The following is a 19852-nucleotide window of genomic DNA, read 5'->3' as shown; positions in this document are numbered from 1 at the left end:
AGTGAGTGACCCTACTTACATATCCACCCAACCCTTTTTGTTAGCTTTTCGGTAACAGGGGGGGAATATTTTTCCATTCTCTAAAAATCTTTTTCGATTTTTCAATTATTATTAAATCGAACGTTTTTTTTACTGAACGTAAAAAAAAAACTTATTTCCAACTATTTATTTTACTATTCTGATAATTAAAGCAATTAAATTTAATTACGATATAATAAATGCAACTCTTTGTTCATTTATTTCTGAGGTTCATAAGGAAAAACATTTCCATGAAATTATAGGAAACTTATGCACCCTGCTATGTTTTTATGGTGATGTTCTCTTACTTTACATCCATAATAGCTAAAATATTGTATTGTAATGACATATTTCGTCCCGGACATCTTATGGTCGTTTCGGATCTGCAAACATGGAGAATTTTTGAGTCAGATTTATTGGATTCAACCCTCTTTCACTATTGGAAATTTCCCGATTATAACGCTGTAATTCCGGAACCAGAAGTCAGATTCGGATCAAATTCAATAGCAGGCCATGGGATCCTTTATCTTTTATTTGTGTCTAAATTGATGAAAATCCTGCGGGCTTCGGTTGAAAAGTTGCTTTACACAGTGATTGCATAGCCATTCTTTTTGAGAAAGCCATTTACAATTTTTTACTTTCAAGTGTTTTGAAGACGATTTTACTAGTTACATAATACCAGTGAACAAATGAGTCAATCTCTCGTTATTTTTTTCAAAGGCTATAGCAGGATAAGTATGTGAAATCTGCCCCCAAAGGGAATTCATATTGTTACACCACATTCGAAAGGTCATAGACTGGAAACAATTTTCTCAAAGAGTTAGCCCTTTAACTGCCATATTGACGGAGCTAGGGTGGTTCTATTGGTTTTTATTTTATTTGATTTTTGAAGAAACCGCTCCTCCGAAAAATTTGAAAAAAATCAGGTATGTTTAAGGCATTATGAGGAAGTTTTACAATTTTTTTTTCAATTTTTGAATATTGAAAGTTTTGAAACATATTTTTTCCCTCTTCAAATTTTTGCACCACCCCGGATTTTTTAGCGATGAATGAAGAATTTTTGGACATGATAAAGTGGTATGTTTTCATATTTTTAAAAAATGTGGACGACCAAAATATTTGATTTTCTCTAAAAATTAAATAAGCCGACCATGCGTTCCCATCACGTTCTGTTAGAAGGAAACGCATGGTGCTTTGATCTAGTAGTTTATGATGCAACTCAAGCGCAGGGCTTAGAAATCAAAGTAACGAAAAGGTGGAAATGAGTTTCAACCTTTGCATAATACATATACTTCTTAATACATATACTTTATATATGAATGGTAGAAATATATCACACATATGAAATTCGGTTACGGCAATCAAGAACTCGAGCGGGTGTCAGTTTTTCACGTGTTGCTGATGGATGTAATGAAAGAATAATAAAAGAAAGAAGGAAAATTTCATTACAGTGTCAAAAGTTATCATAAAGATATATTATCAAGGGATGTCTATAGTTTTCTGGAAAAATGTGTGATAAAGATAAAGTCGGAATTTTGTTGTCGTCAACGTCAATCGAATATCTTTATGATGGTTTTCATGGTTTGTAGGCTGAGAGCGCTATATATTTTTATATTTATTCTAAAACTTGAAACAACAACAGATATAAAAAAATAGTGATGCGTTATTTTTCGTTGTTGAGTTATAACCTTTTGCATCATTTCAAGTCATGCATTTATCGACCATGTCTATTAAAAAACTTGATTCGCTGAATCGATTTCTTCATTTTTTGGGTATATTGTGTAGAAAGTTCCGTTCTTTCCAAATAATATCTGAGAATACATAATGATGTCTCATGTACCAATCAACTCAGTAAGTGATTTTCACTCTCAAAGGAACGCTTCCAAATTTTTACTGGTTTAACATGGTCAAATATCATTGAGTTTCGTGATATGCTGGTGTCAATGAGAAAGATTTGGTCGTATTTTTGTTCAAATTGCGAACAGGAAGTTCTAATAAGGTAAAATCATCAATCCTTGGATTGGAACGAGAGCAACAAGTATCGAAATATAGTAGCTCTGGAATAGAAGCTTTTGAAAAGGATGTTCTGCCAAGCAATTTTGGATTTAAAGTTTTATCACGAGACGACCTAATTAAGAGACACAGAGCATAAAATAGCTATTCGGGCCCGTAATAAGTTGTATCTCATTTTTCAAAGCTTACAAGTACTATATCGAGTGCACTCCAAAAACGACTGGATATTTGAGAATCCAGCGCCGTTGCTGTGAATGCGCTATTGGCAATAGAACTGTTGGTTGCTCTTCACACGTGGCCGCCATTATTTACTGCTTTTCTTATGCTCGGTTTTATTCAGAATAGTGAGACCGGCGGAAATATTGTCAGAAATGCTTAAATCATGTATGTATGTATGTATGTATGTATGTATGTATTATGCAAAGGTTGAAGCTCATTTCCTCCTTTTCGTTACTTTGATTTCTAAGCCCTGTGCTTGAGTTGCATAAACTACTAGAACAAAGCACCATGCGTTTCCCTTTTAACAGAACTTTATGGGAACGCATGGTCGACTACTGCATTTTACACCGTTATTACTGTGCGTTTGACTCGTAGTTGAGCATCGTCCTGTCCTTGTGTTCAAATACTAGTAATTTAGAATTAATGTAATTTTCGATTTTCGACTTTCTCATAAAGAATGGTTTTTCATTGTTAAAACCGACTTTTGAACTTTTGAAGTGTCATATACCATTCGCATCAGTTCATCGAGATCGTAAATGTTATGTGTGTATGTTTTCAAGCATGAGATGACTGACAGAGATGTCCATCTCTTCTGTGTGACGAAGAGCAAGCAAAATTTCTCCCCTCGCACTGACAACTTCAACGAGAGCTCTTCTCTTTCACATATATACACCACTGTTGTAAAAAGTGTGCACGCATCATGAGTGCGTTTGTTTATTTCCTTTTACCTCCTCCACTGAATCGCACCAAAGTGCTAGAGTAGAGCTAATAAATTCTCTGAGGTGGATGCAGATACTTTCACAGAGGTGTGCTCGCCGGTGAGCACTCTGGTGTATGGTTTGCGTATAAGTAACGTGGGGCACGCAAAATCAGCAAAATAGAACAATTTATCGTTGAATTTTCGTTTTTCCTTGCAAATTTATCATAGCAAGGCCGGATCTACTTAATATTAATTGAAGTTCACAGAAGTGTTCGCTCACCATCACCATCACATCGCTCACTTGGGTGTATTTAGGCGAGAGCACGTGACAGCGATTCATGCGAAGAGAATGTGATTCTCTCGCACCAGCTTCTTTCAACACAAGCACGCACTCAAAGTCTGTCTAATAGACACAAAGCAAATAAAATATATCCGCAGTGTGCGGTTGACTCCTACGCCCTGGTGTATCACTCTAGTGAAATGCCATCTCTGATGACTGAATCTATTTTAACAAACTTCCACTGAAAAGAAATTCGCTCTGGTCCCAAAAAAAAAATTTTAATTCAATCAGCATTTCATGAATAAACTTTCAACAGTGTAAGATAACCAGAAACAACTAAAAAAAATATCTTAATATTTAGGAAAGAGAGCAATTCCAAGAATGAGTAGACGAAAAAATGACAAAATCAGAATCGACCTTCTCCGATTTGGATGAAACTTTGCACATGGCTTCAGTATGGCAAACCATAAGTTTTGAACCGATTGAGAGGTCAATCCGACTCACGACTGATTTTTAAAAAGGGCGTATGTATTTTTGCATTTCACGAAAATTGCCTTTTTCAAATCGTTGTAACTCGGAAACCGTTAATTGTACAAAAATGGCGTTCAGGAAGAAGTTGTAGGGAATCGATTGGTCACTCTAAAACGAATATACACTGAAAAAAAGTTTCCGAATTACAACGAGACCCGTAAACTGTTTTAGCTGTAACTTCTTCATTTTTCAAAAGGCACTCAATCTGTAGGTTTTAACAAGAGCTTTGAAATAAAAATTATCAAAAAAAAATCGAAACCCTGATATTTTTTTAATTTAATTTTTTTGGTTCATTTTAAAATTATTTTGAAAAAAAAAAATTAAACTTGTTTTTCAGTGTATATTTTTCTAGAATGTTCTATTGATTCCCTACAACTTTTTCCTGGACGCCATTTTTGTATGATGAACGGTTTCCGAATTACAACGAGACCCGTAAACTGTTTTAGCTGTAACTTCTTTATTTTTCAAAAAGCACGGATGAGATAGCCATCAATCTTTAGGTTTTAATAACAGCTTTAAAATAAAAATCATCAAAAAAAAATTAAATCATGCTTTTTTTTATTTACCTTTTTCGGATTATTTTGTAATTATTGAGAAAAAAAATGAAAAATGTTTTTCAGGGTATATTATTTTAGAGTGCCCAATCAATTCTCTACAACTTCTTCCTGAATGCCATTTTTGTACAATTAACGGTTTCCGAGTTACAACGATTTGAAAAAAGCAATTTTTGTGAAATGCAAAAATACATACGCCCTTTTTAAAAATCAGTCGTGAGTCGGATTGACCTCTCAATTGGTTCAAAACTTATGGTTTGCCAAACTGAAGCAATGTGCAAAGTTCCATCCAAATCGGAGAAGGTTGAGTCTGATGTTCTGCTAAGCATTTCTGGAATGAGAGAAACTCATCTCGCTTGCTGTCCTTTCGATCCCACGACGACGGTTTTGAGGTAGTCAGGTACTTATCAGTCCCGATGTTCAATTGGACAAGCATATCAGGTAAACAATGATAGGAAATTGATCATTTTTTGTGCTTTACACGGAAGAGGCCGTCGTTGTGAGGCGTGTTATAAAGCCTCAAACGTTCAGGTCGCACTCTCATTTGCTTTTCAGACATCGTGAATTGGATTCCGGAACTTAATTCTAAATCTGAGTATTGGAACTGAGTGCAGAACCTGGTTTCTAAACCTAATTTAGATTTTTAAATTCAGCTTCAAAATTAAGGTCCAGCATGCAGGATCAAAAGTTAAAATTAAACTCTGTAAGTAAATCCTAATTCTAGATTCTGATTTCTTAAATAGATTTTAAAACTTTATTTACTGTCTAAATTTATGTTTAAAATTCGTATCCAGAATTCTCATTCAGGTATTCTGTATCTAAGTAATCTGGAACAAAATTCAATTCTGAATTCTAAGTTAGAATTTAATTCTTGTTTCAAAATTCACTTCCTGAAATCAGTTTCAGAATTCAATTACTTTATTCAGTTTCAAAATTAATTTGCAGAATTCAGGTTCAGAATACAGAACCTGCATGCCGGAATTTATTTGAAACTTAGATTATAGATTATAGATTCAGTTCCTTAATTCAGGTTTAGAATCCGAAGATTTAAATTCGGATTTTGGATTTTGAAAATTAGCTCAGAATCGTTTAACTGAATTAATGAATTGAACTCTTTATCTGGAATCCGAACCAAAATTTTACAATGGAATTCGGAGCCAGTCCTCAATTAGTTCTTTCCTGACTAGTTCCTGTGTCTGAAAGTTCTGAATCAAAGTTCTGATGTAAGTAAATAAATGGTTGCAAAAAAATTTAACAGTTGTAAACATCGGATAAATTTCAGATTTGTAGAACCAAACAACTATTCCCATAGAATTATGCGAAGTTTTCCTGCACTGAATATGTAAATCTTCAACAAAAATAACTGGAAAATGGATTTTTGAATTCTCATATAGAAAGGTTATGCAATCACTGTGAAAACCGACTTTTGAACCGAGTGACATATACCATTCGATTCAGTTCGTCGATTAAGCAAAATGACGGTGTGCGTATGTGTGTATGAAACGTTTTTTTGCACTAACTTTTCTCGGAGATGGCTGGATCGATTTTCAGAAACTTAGATTCAAATGAAAGGTCTTGTATCCCATACAAAATTCCTGAATATTATTTGGATCCGACCTCCGGATCCGCTATTATGGGGTAAAATGTGCAAAAAGTTGTAAAAATGAAAGGACCAACATTTTCAAAGATGGCTAAACCGATTTTTACAAATTTATATTAAAATGAATTTTCTTATGATCCAATACAAAATTCCTGAATTTTGTTTGGATCTGACTTCCGGTTCCGAAATATAGGGTAAAATGAACAAAATAAATCAAAATATGTGTACTAATTTTTTTCAGAGATGACGTGACCGATTATCACAAACTGAGATTCAAATAAGTTTTCTTATGTTCCCACACAAAACTCCGACCTTTTTTCAAATAAATATTTATTGGAATATGAGTTAAAATTAAATTATTAAGATTTAAATTGCGTGTACAGCCACAAGTGGTGACATGGTAATAACCAAATTATATATATATATATATATATATATATATATATATATATATATATATATATATATATATATATATTTATATATATATATATATATATATATATATATATATATATATATATATATATATATATATATATATATATATATATATATATATATATATATATATATATGTATATATATGATTTGATTATTACCATGAGGACATCATTTGCTTCCGCAATTCTGAGATTTTTGTGTAGGGAATATTATAAACCTACTTGTATTGTGTAATGGGGAAAAGGAATTTATATACTAACTTACTAACTAATACAGAGAGCGAATCGATTCAATTGAAGATTGCATCGATTTTTGTCGGAATTTACTTATAATATCATGTGACATTACATCTAATGGTTCTATATTTGTAAGTCTGTGTAACTCATTTGTACTAAACCAGGGAGGACGCTTCAAAATTATTTTCAGAATTTTATTCTTAATCCTTTGAAGCGTTTTCTTCCTGGTTGAACAACAACTTCAACAAATTGGTACTGCATACAGCATGGCTGGTCTGAAAATTTTTTAATAAATTATTAATTTGTTTTTTAGACAGAGCTTAAAATTTCTGTTTATATAAGGATATAAACATTTAATATATTTATTACACTTTGCCTGGATTCCTTCAGTGTGATCCTTGAAAGTGAGTTTTTTTGTCATATTATACAAAATTGGAGCTACGCTCGAACCCTGCGGAACACCTGTTCGTACAGGTAGCAATTCAGATTTACAATTCTGATAGCTAACCTGAAGAGTACGATCAAATAAATGATTTTGAATAATTTTGATCAAATAAATAGGAAACTGGAAATCAGACATTTTTGCTATTAAACCTTTGTGCCAAACACTGTCGAATGCTTTTCTATGTCTAGAAGAGCAACTCCAGTGGACAACCCAGAAGATTTATTTGCTTTTATCATGTTCGTTACTCTGACAAGTTGATGAGTAGATGAATGTTCATGACGAAATCCAAATTTCTCATTTATATGAGACACCATTCTCAACAAGATAATTTTTTCTAAAAGTATACTGATAGAAGAAAGTAAGCTAATTGGTCGACAACTTGATGTTTCTGCTGGGTTTTTATCAGGTTTGAGGATAGGAATTACTTTAGTGTTTTTCCATCTTTTTGGGAAGTAAGCTAATGAAAAACACTTGTTGAAAATTTTAACCAGGAGTCTCAAGGCAACATCGGAAAGATTTTCAATAAGAATATTAAAAATTCCATCATTACCAGGAGCCTTCATGTTTTTAAGTTTCCTAATAATTGATTTAATTTCATCAAAATTCGTCTCAATAATGTCATCTTGTGATAACACTTGGGTTGAAATATGATCATATTTCAGTGAGACTTCATTTTCAATAGGACTGACACAACGTTCAAATTAAAATTTTGGACACTCTCGAACTGCTGAGCAAGTTTTTGAGCTTTTTCGCCATTTGTAAGAAGTATTTGATTTCCTTCCTTGAAAGCAGGAATTGGTTTCTGAGGTTTCTTAAAAACCTTATAAAGTTTCCAGAAAGGTTTAGAATATGGTTTAATTTGTTCAACTTCTTTAGCGAAATTTTCATTTCGCAAAAGAGTAAATCTATGTTTAATTTCTTTTTGTAAATCCTTAACTATGTTTTTCATAGCAGGATCACGAGAATGTTGATATTGACGTCGACGAACATTCTTCAACCGAATGAGCAGTTGAAGATTGTCATCGAGGATAGGAGAATTTAATTTAGTTTGAGCTTTGGGAACTGGAAGATTTCTAGCTTCGATAATATAATGATTCAAATAATCAATTGCTGTGTCGATGTCAGCAGAATTTTCGAAAATAGTTTCATGATCCACATGATTTTCAATGTGAGATCTGTAATCCAACCAATTAGCTCTATGATAGTTGAATATAGAACTAATTGGATTAATTATAGCTTCGTTGGAAAGTCTGAATGTTACTGGAAGATGATCTGAGTCAAAGTCAGCTTGTGTAATCGGTTCACTACAAATGTGACTTTGATCTGTTAGAACCAGATCAATTGTAGATGGGTTTTTCACGAAAGTGAACCAAGTCGGATGAAGAACTGTGAAGTAACCAGCTGAGAGTTGATTATGAAGTATTTTACCATTACTGTTATTTTGCCTACAATTCCACTGGACATGCTTAGCATTTAAGTCCCCTATTACGAAAAATTTCGGTGGATATCTTGTGAGTTTTTGCAAATCGCCTTTAAAGAAATTTAATTGTTCGCCGGTGCGTTGGAATGGCAAATATGCTCCAGTGATGAAATAAATTCCATGAATGGTTTCAACTTCGATTCCCAAGCTTTAAATAACTTTAATATTGAAAGAAGGTAAAATTCGATGTTTAATTTGCCGTTGGACCAAAATGGCAACTCCACCACCCATTCCAGTAAATCTGTCAAATCGATGAATCACATAATGTGGATTTCTTTTCAATTTGACATTTGGTGTAAGAAAAGTTTCTGTCACAATGGCAATATGAATTTTGTGAACTTTGAGAAAATTATAAAATTTATCTTCATTCGATTTCAAAGATCGAGCATTCCAATTTAAAATATTCAAATAATTATCTAACATTACTGTTAAATTTTCAATTCACTATAATATTATTTGCAAATTGCCATCCGATTTTAAATGCTTCAAAAAGTTATGAAGTTGAATTCATTCGGATGATCATTTGAAAAGTTGATCTTGTAGGTAGATCATTTTACTTTCAGTTATATCGCCTAAATCGATTTCGTTTAAAGAAGCGAATGTCATTGAAGGAATATTGGTAGGTAGACTGCCATTAGAAGAAGATGATATGGCCGATCTACCTATTATAAATTGTTTTCGTTAGAAGATGAACTGCAAGGCGGTCCTGTATTTTGATTATTTACATTAGAAGAATAAGGTGGTAGATTTCTATCTGTTATACTAGCATAACTGATATTAGAAGAAGATGATGACGAGGTCGATCTACCTGTCAATAAATTGTTTTCGTTAGAAGACGAATTGGCAGGCGTACCTGTTTTTTGTTTTAAATTCGAAGAAATAAGTGCCTTAGAAGAATTAGGCGTGGCATTTGTAACGGCTTTTTGATTTTCAGGTATAGTCTGTAAATTTAAGGTCGTCGATTTGACTTGTTGTCTAAGCGAACGAGTGTTTAAATTTTTTTCCTGACAGGACATTTCAAATAATTGGATTTATGATTCCCATCGCAATTTGAGCATGAAAATTTATCAGTGTTTTCATTCATTGGACAAACGTCTTTCGAATGCGATTTACCACAACTCAAACACCGTATATCCATATGACAATTTTTGGTTTCATATCCGAAGCCTTGGCAACGACGACATTGCGTTAAGTTTTCAATACGATTATGCCGTTTATAATGTTCCCAATGAATTGTAATGTGGGAAATGAAACGTACTATTTCTAAAGTTTTCAAATTGTTTACGTCATTTCGATTGATGTATATTAGGTAAAGTTCATGGGAAATTCTAGAGCGTGGTTTAGAAGTACCATTCGCTCTTTTTTCATAAGTATTATTTGGGAAGGGGCAAAACCAAGCAATTCTTTTAGTTCATTTTTAATTTCATCAGTGCTTTGATAATTTGATAAGCCTTTCAAGGGTCTGTCTGATTTTATATCATATGAATAAAATTTATGAAGTTTCTCGGACAAATGTCGGATAAGACGTTCATAATCTTCCAATCCATCAACCAAGACTCGACATTCTCCTCTTCGTCCGATTTAAAATGAGACTTTTGCTTCCGAGAGAAAAGTAGAAAGCTCAGTACGGAATGCGTTGAAGTCGGAAATCATCACCGTCACTGGTGGCATAGATTGTTGTTTCTTCCCAGAACGACAAGCGTCCATTTTGGGAATTTTTGAAGAATTTTCTTCTATGTCACTACAATCGGATTCAGGAAGAATCTCGTAAATATTGTTAGACGGCATAGAATCAACGTGAGGGAAAATTGTCCGTTGTCTTTTATTTTTACATTCAGATTGTATAAGATCGTGAATGTTATTAGGAAAATGTTGAATAACGGATTGTGATTTATTCCGTATTGAATTATTTTTAGCCTTGGGCTTTTTGCCTTTCCGGTTGGACGCAGTCATTTTTGAAATGAATGAAATTTTAAATTAAATTAACAAGGCTAAATTAGTCTTCGATTAGACTCATAGTTTGGAAAAGTCTTGATAAAGACTGATTTTGTGGTAAAATAAAAAAAAAGTCTTAATAAAGACTGATTAGTTCGAAGAATAGTTCTTTGAATAGCAAGCCTTAAAAAAGGCAGATTAATTTCTTAGTCACTCTAATATCACTCTTTGTATCACTTAGTCACTCTAATATCACTCTTCGTTAAGCCTTGAGAAAGGCTGACTAATTGTTAGTCTTTAAAAAGACTGTTAGTGATTCAGGTAGCCTTGAAAAAGACTGAAGACATTGCAGTCCACAAGAACCGACTTCGGGTATACCGGTCCCCAAAATTTGGTTCCGGGAGTACTGTAAATAAGGTTCAAAATCTCCAGAATGGGATTGACTCACTTTTCTGATAATAAGATTAATATGAGACAGGCATCATCACACCACTAGCAGGATTTAAACAGGGTTTTCACTATCGATCGTTTTGCCCTGTATTTTTATCAATGAAAAATGAAAAGATAATCTATGTATTTTTCAATGCATACAGCGAGTATTAGTCCGAGTATGAGTTAGTTTTGCATGAAAGTGTCATGTTTTAGTTAAGATATAGTAACATTTTTTAATGGGGCGTGTTTTACACTGTTAAACCTCGATGTTTTCCAGAGGGCCAAATGTTATATATCATTGAACTTAGTTCGTCAAATTGAAGAATGTCTGCTAAAGTTAAAGTGCTTTGCTTAACTGAGTCATGGTGCACACAATACAGTCTGTTACATAAGATCTTGATCACTGTTGTGAGATAATGAAAAGACTCAACACGAAAATATTTTTAAATATTGTTTTATTAGATCAAAAATTTACATGCAAATATATTAATAGCAAGTCCAATCCCAAAAATAATAATGGCTTGACACCTTCGAGGCATACTTTGAACGAGATTTTTCGCGTATTCTTCTGAAAACACCTCCAAATTCTATGAATTCGGCAAACAAGCTGCTTCAAATTGTATGGTAGGTTCTTCCCAAGCTTCATCTTCATTTGAGCCCGAACGTTCTCAATTGGATTGACATGTATTTATCCGCGGCAGCTTGAGTCATTTAGGGACCTTTCGGATGCGAGCAGAAAAAAACTGCTTCGAAGCGCGAAATGTACATGGTACTCATTTTGGAAAAATGCTGAGATCGAATTGTAAACAATAGTCAACTAATTTATTCTCGCATTGCATGAAGGTCACTACTGCCGTCTGTGTTTAAAAAAATCACACCATCCCACTTTACCGATCGCAAGTTACCGTGACCGCAGGCTCTTATGTAACAGACTGTATTTGAAAATAAATATTGTTTACACGAGCACTGATTAGTTACCAGTTTACCTTCACATCCATAGCAACGTTTTGGGCGACAAAATAATCTTGGAAACTAATCACTTTCGTTTTATGATCAAAATTCCTTATAGTGTAGAAACATATATTTGTTGCATGTTATTATTCTTTGATAAACATGTTCATGAACTAACGTTTCCATCAGGTATTAGATATTCATATTGATTTATACTGACACTATGTCTAGTTAGATAAACATGTAATCAACATAAAATATTTATCGTTTCCATATTGTATCACAATCCCAGTCTCCTGATTTTTACGTGATTTAGTCGGTAAACTCAATATGACGTAAACCTGTTTTTGGAATCAAAACGGAAGGTACTGCAATAAATATAAAACATAACAGTATTCTACTACGACATTTACAAGGACTACCTCTACGAACAGATTCGTTTTTGACCATTATTTCCGATATTTCAAAAGCGGAAACCGGAGTCTGATATAGCCGAAGTCGGTTCGTTTAACCACCAACGTGATCAAAAATTTGAAGCAGTTTGGGTCCGAATTTCCGAAAATGTCTTACATGCTTCATAGTGTCTCTTTAAACGAAAGATTAAAATTTTAATTACACTTCATTTTGTGATTTCGGAAAAGGAATTTCAACCGGAACAAAATTCTTGATGAACTGAATCGAATAGTATGTAACGCTTGGTGCTCCGAGACGATTTTCAATAGTTGAATTTAGCATATCTCGAGGATGAAAGAAGGGGTGCAGAATTATACGGTACATATCGATCTAAGAGCGGTATTTGATCAAATAGACTACCGAATACTTTTACGTAAACAGTCGTGACTTGATGCATCACATTGAATGATTGAGTTTCTACTCATGTGGTAAAATCTTACGAAGATGGTTGGGATACTCAGCTGCATTCTCGTTTTAGAACAAATCAGGAGTCCCACCAGATATTAATAGTGGGCATCTTCTGTTCGTTTCATTTTTCAACGATGCTACCTTGCTTCTTAGTTATGGAAGCTAGCTGATTTATTAATTCATAATTACAAGGATTGCATCCGTCTTCTTAAACTGCTAGATAAACTCATCCCTTGGTGTCGACGTAACTATTCAGTATTGGCAAATGTCGAGTAAATACATTTCGATTTCAAAACCTAACTTTAGATTCAATACGACTTTTATCTCAGATGAATCGAACAAAATAACCATACTGTATAAGAAAGGTTGGAAGAATTATTCCAATTTTATAAAGTTTTTCGGTGCCACGGATACGACAGTTAGAAAATAATTAACTTATTTGAATGTAATGGTGGAACCGAAAATTGAAAATCGGTAACAATATACTTAATTTGTTTATGAATTAGTAATTTGTATCAGTATATTTAATTTGTTTATAAATTAGTAATTTGTTCTTGGGACAGAGCTTAGAATTTTCGTTTATAGCAGGATATTAGCATTCAATATATTTATTACACTTCGCCTGGTTTCCTTTTTTGTCATACTTATTGTCATACTGTTTTTGCCGCTTTTGGTGCTATTATCCATCTTGTCAGGTAATCATTGAGAATGTTTGAACTTCTTTATAGGCAACAACAGATCTTTCGAAGATCTACCTGTGGCCAAGATTTTCACCGTAAATTGGAAATCGGGCATTAGGCCTTTGTGCCAACCACTGTCGAATGCACTAGCTCTTGAAAAGCATTTTTAGTGGATTAACCAGAAAAGGGTGTAGCCGGGTATGCATATAAAAACTGTTCCCTAACAGAAATTTAATTGATATAAGCTGTTTGAAAGGGTTTGTATTGGACCCTTTAATTGCCATATTTGTAGAGTTAGGGTGGTTCTTCTGATTTTCATTTGACCTAAATTTTTCAAAAACCTCTTTAGCAAACTGAAAAAATTAGAAATATTTAAGGCATTATGGGAAACCTTTCCGATTTTTTTCAGAATTTTTCAAAATTTATTTCATGTAAAAAAACTGTCAAAAATTTTCGAAAACTTTTTATTTGCACTTACAATTTTGGTACCACTTTAGATTTTCCATCAAAAATAAATCATTTATGAGTACATTACACTATATTATTTTCAGATATTTGAAAAAAATGTGGACGGGTATAACATCGGACTTTAAAAAAATCAAACGAAAATCCATGTATCTCCATCAAATTATAATCAAGTGGCGACGCATGATATCTAGTTTTGAATAATCATACGTCACTCGCCTTCACGCCGCTACAACTTGAGTTCATGTCTTGGGTATTGACATAATTAATAATGATAAAAGAATTTCATTCCTAATGTTAATGTGTTTTTTTTTAAATTAATGTCAGACTTCAGTTCCAGATTACAGGTTCAGAATTTAAAACTATAACTCTGGAACTAAAAACTAATTATGGATTCTGAAACTAGTTTCACATGGATTTTAGAATTAGTTTTTGAAACTGAGTTCAGTATTATTATTAAGGTTTAGAATTTAAGTTCAGAATTCAGTTCAAGCACTAAATTCGGACCCTGTATTCTTAAAATATGCCGGTCACAGATCTAGAGTTCTTGAGCGCAGATCTAAAGTTCAGTACTGGTCTAGAATTTTGGTTCTGGTAAGTTAGATAAATAAACAATTGCAAAAAGTACTCAACAACTGTAAACATCAGTTCGTGCTCGCATCTCACCCGACGCAGTCGAAAATCTTTTACGGTCAAAACAACAGAAACAAAGACAATACGCCAGTGAACAATAGAGATATATACGATTTAACAAAGCCTGAAACTTGGCCTGCAAGACCGAATTCAATTTGTATAGATTTCAGGCGTTGCAAAGTTAGACCAGCAGCAAATGAAATTGAAATCTTACTTAAAGAACGAATGCATCTAGACGCTAGTAATGTAAGTGAGATTCAATTCAACAAGGCGTCTAACTGTGTGTACATTATGTTTAAACGTGAAAGCGATGCACTTGCATTCGCTTCGGTTAACAACGAGGTGCACAGCGTTGAGTGTGACAACATTAAATGCAAAATCCCTGTGCACATGGTGGACAATGCCATAGAAGTACGCGTGCATGACCTCCCCCCGCAGGCCACCGATCAGTACGTTCGGAAGAATATGTCACAGTACGGTGAAATCCTTTCCATCGAAAGGTATGGCGGAATTTTTTCTCCGGCATCCGGAATGGCGTGCGAGTTGTGCGTATGCAACTACGTAAGGCAATTCCTTCTTACATCATTTGTGATCAAAGTGTTCGAGGATTGTGATCAAAGTGTTCGTTGATTACCTATGAAAATCAGCTGGTTACATGCCAGTTTTGTCAACAACCTGCACACTACGGTAAACCTTGCACTGAAACTGCTAAAAAGACATCTTCAACCAAAGACAAGGTCAACCGTTCAACAACGAAAACTAGTGAGCGCAGACTCATGTTTCACCATCAAACCAACCAACAACTGCAACCAATGTACAACAAGGCGCATCTAAAGCAACTAGCAACGAGTACGAACAACAAAGAAAACGAAACGAAGACGGACACCAACAACAATACAACCGATGAGGCAATGGATGACGAGACGAGCCACGAACAAAGTGCCCCTCAACCCTCGCAGGAGGGAAATGGAAGCTCTTCTCCTCCTAGAAAAAGAGTGACAACGAGATCTACTTCAAAAAATTTATTATTTAAAAAATCAGCTAATTCGGCCACGCAAAGCTTGTACGCAAATAGGCCTGAATAAAAATATCTTAAATAAAAAAACTGTAAACATCGGGTAAAATCCGCAAATCGGTTCTTTTAAGAAACAATAAAATATTATAAAAGAATTATTCGGAACATAGCCCTACTGTTAATATAAATATACGAAAGAAAAAAAACTAAACTCGCTGTATTTTGCCGTAGGACTACGTCTTTCATTACTATGCTAACTTGGGTGCCTTTTAAAAGAAGAAGGTGTAAGATTGTTGTTAATACCAGGTTTATTATGTGAACATTGATTAAATATTGAAAAAAACTGTTTTAATCCACCTAGTGGTGTAATGATGCCTTTCTCATGTACATATAATATTGTGGTATTCTATTCAAAATTTTTCTCTTCGATTTTTGAAAGAAACCAAGAGATTGTTTGTGCAAAACATACAGAATAAAACAGTGCTTTGATTGCGTAAGTCATCCTTAAGAAAACGAAGTGGGTTCACTATTATATGCACTTCCGGCACCGGAACCCGAGAACCGGTATAATCAAAGTCGGTTCGTGCGGCCAACAACTAACATGACATGCAAACTCTACTAGTACACACTCTAAATTACGATTTAAATGTTTGTTGCATCCGAAAATATTTTAAGTGACGGTGTACAATATTGAACACACTTTACCCTATAACTCCGGAACCGAAAGTCGGATCCGAATGAAATTCAGGAATTCCGTATGGAACCGACCGACCTTTCATTTGAATCTAAGTTTGTGCAAATCGGTCAAACCATCGCTGAGAAAAGTGAGTGAGATCTATTTTGGTATATATGACCACTATTTCCGGTACTTCCGGAACCGGATACCGGGAACCAGGATAGCCGGAATCGGTTTGTTTAGTTGCCTACTGATAATGACTATCGAATTGTGTAGTTTTGAGACCAGTTTGGAAAATTTTTTACGTATTTTGTTTCGCCGGTTTAAGTGACGCTGTACAATGTTGAACACACTTTACCCTATAACTCCGGAACCGGAAGTCGGATCCTGATAAAATTCAGGAATTCCGTATGGGACCATGAGACCTTTCATTTGAATCCTAGTTTGTCAAAATCGGTTCAGCCATCTCCGAGAAAACCTAGTGAGCTTATTTGACTCACACACACAAACACACACACACACACACACACAAACACACACACACACACACACACACACACACATTTCAACTAAGCGAGCTCTGAAACTTCTCGGAGTGATGATCGACAACCGGTTGAACTTTAACTGCCATGTCGACTATGCCTGCGAGAAGTCCGCGAAGGCGATAAATGCAATAACGAGGATCATGCCAAATGTCGGTGGCCCGAAAAGCAGCACAAGACGTCTGTTAGCTAGTGTATCTTCGTCAATACTACGGTATGGTGCTCCTGCCTGGGGAACAGCATTGAAAACGAAGAGGAACCGTGAAAAGCTCAACCGAGCATTCCGGCTTATGGTCATACGAGTCACGAGCGCCTACAGGACAATATCGTCGGAAGCAGCAAGCGTTATCGCTGGAATGATCCCAATCTGCATTACCCTGGCGGAGGATATCGAGTGTTATCAGCGTAGAACCACCAGAAACGTGCGAACGATGGTTCGAATCGATTCGATGGCGAAGTGGCAGCAGGAGTGGGACAGTACGGAGAAAGGTAGATGGACTCACCGGCTCATTCCACATCTGTCGCCGTGGATGAATAGACAACACGGAGAGGTAAACTTCTACCTAACGCAGTTTCTAACTGGCCATGGTTGTTTCCGGAAGTATCTGCATCGGTGTGGTCACGCCGCGTCTCCATTTTGCCCGGAGTGTGAGTATGTTGAAGAAACGCCAGAACATGTGATATTCGATTGTCCCCGGTTTGCGGAAGTACGTAGGGAAATGCCTGCTCTAAGGGTGGATAATATATCTGAGGAAATGTGTCGTGAAGAAGGCACGTGGAATGCAGTAAACAAAGTGGTAACACAGATACTCTCGGAGTTGCAGCGAATATGGAGAAGGGATCAGCGAGTAAGCGTCGGATCGAGAGAACTTCCTTCGTCGGTGTAGTCTTGATCCGTCGTCGGGGACAAGATGAGTAGACCACGTCATAGCATCGTAAGGATACAAGTATCGAAAACGTCGGTTTCGAGAGAACTTCCAGCGTCGGGGAACTCTCTGTCGCGGTAGGCTAGATCCTTCGGCGGGGACTAGTCGAGTAGCCACCACAACACCGACTTGTGTCGTCGGGGCGCCAGCCAACCAGAAGCTATGCTCCAACTGGAATCGCCGGACCGACCTCGGCACTCTCTCGTGTGTCCCGAGTGGTGCAACAGGGGACTCGGTGTCGGGAGAGCCTCTTTCGCCGGGGAACTCTCCGTCGGTGTAGTCTAGATCTTTCATCGGGGATTAGACGAGTAGATCGTGGCGTAGCACCGTTAAGATAGTCGGGGCACCAGTGAACCGGAAGCCATCCTCCAACCGGCATCATTGGATCGACCCAGGCATCCTTACGGTCGGACTGTAGACGGGTATCGAAAACGTCGGTTTCGGGAGAACTTCCATCGTCGGGGAACTCTCTGTCGGTGTAAGCTAGATCCATCACCGGGGACTAGTCGAGCAGACGCAACAACACCGATTCGAGTCGTCGGGGCATCAGCGAACCGGACGTCATGCTCCAACCGGAATCGCAGAGCAGACCTCGGCACTCCTTCGGGTGTCCCGCGTGGCGTAAAAGGGGAAACTCTCAGTCGGTGTAGGCTAGATCCATCGTCGGGGATCAGTTGAGTAGTGCGGCGCGACGTAGCGGCATTGGGTTGTCGAGGCGCCAAAGGTGGATCGAGAAGGATAAAGATAGAAACTCAGGAGCTCATTTTCTCCCAAACGAAGAAGTGCATGAGCACAGCCGAGATGTATATAGAGAGCAGGAGCTCATTTTCTCCCAAACGAAGAAGTGCATGAGCACAGCCTCCCCCGAAGTATTGAGCTTAGCTTAGTTCCGGGGGGAACAAGGCAAGATGTCCAAGGTGTTTTAGTGGGTAAGGTCAGCCAGTCCCACTCGCTGGTTCACAATAGCGGTAGCTTGACAACTACTGAGCTCGATGAACTGAGTCGAATGGTATATGACACTTGGCCCTCCGGGCCAATTTTCACTAGTCGGTTTTTCAAGTGATTGCATAACCTTTCTATATGAGAAAGGCAAAAATAGTTCAAAACACGAAACATTCAAACCGATTCTATTAATACATCCTGTTGCACGAGTGCTCGAGCCTAAATCTACGCCAAGACAATGGAAGTACACTCGGCATTGTTCAACTGGTGCTTTAGCAATGGCGAATATGAGGTTCCGTTCATCAAGTCTGAACGCAGTAAAACAACAACTCTGTGAGCATATCTGCTGTTGGGAATTCGCAGTGTGAGTTTTACTTCAAACAAGAGCGATTGAGTCATCCAGTTGCTGGTTGTCTGCATTGGAAAAAAACTGTTTAATCCACCTAGTGGTGTAATGATGCCTTTCTCATGTATATTATTGTGGTATTCTATACAAACATTTTCTCTTCGATTTTTGAAAAAAAAGGCGGGTGGGTAATGTCAGAGACATAACTGGATGTCGTGAATACGAAAACAATTGTCATGTCCCTTAACACTTCCGAATATCAATTAGTTGATCAATTGTGCAAGCATTCCCCTTTTCACAATTTTTCGCAAAAACAAAGAAGGCTTCACTTGATCTAGATTACTGTGAACTTCACACAGCAAAAAGTGCAAAAATCAAATCAAACAGTTCTAGATTTGCATTAAACTGATGATATTTCCCTTCGATTTGCGAGCAAGAAATCCTAATAGTTCTTTAGAAAACTTTTAGAGCCATTAGAACGGCTGATTTTGTATGATGCTCTCCACCGTTGTCCTCTTTCCGTTGTTTTTTCGCCAATGCCAAAACAACTGGCAGCTGTGACGTAATCGCTCTTGTCGGAATCGAAACTAGCTTTGCAAACGACACAAAATACATCTGTTCGCAGTGGCGATAGAATCCAAACTGATCCAATTTTTGTTGAGAGGCTTGTTTTTACCTGATTTCGTTCGAAATTGAAAAATTTCGTTGATTTAAGTTGAAAAATTTCGATTCTATTGGTAGTTAGATTATATAAATCCTTTCACAAATCACTGAGCTATGAGCTTTAAAAATACGAGAAAGGCAAACGCGCCTTATGAATTATCCTCTTTGATATTCGTTTATACCAAACATTTCAGAAAAGTTTAATTTTGAATTATTTGAGATTATGTCACACAACTGAATATTTTATCATAAAATTGTGATCATA

The 19852-nt window shown here is 36.1% G+C and overlaps 1 protein-coding gene across 4 annotated transcripts in view; it reads left to right on the top strand.

Moving 5' to 3' along the window:
• LOC131431038 (basement membrane-specific heparan sulfate proteoglycan core protein) overlaps nucleotides 1–19852 on the top strand; it is a 746275-nt gene that overhangs the window by 59601 nt on the left and 666822 nt on the right. The gene's annotated exons all lie outside the window — the stretch shown is intronic.

The sequence above is a fragment of the Malaya genurostris genome, chromosome 2 (assembly GCF_030247185.1).
Source record: "Malaya genurostris strain Urasoe2022 chromosome 2, Malgen_1.1, whole genome shotgun sequence".
Taxonomy (NCBI): domain Eukaryota; kingdom Metazoa; phylum Arthropoda; class Insecta; order Diptera; family Culicidae; genus Malaya; species Malaya genurostris.
Note: the sequence above shows the minus strand (reverse complement) of the source record. Positions and strands in the feature narration are given on the sequence as shown.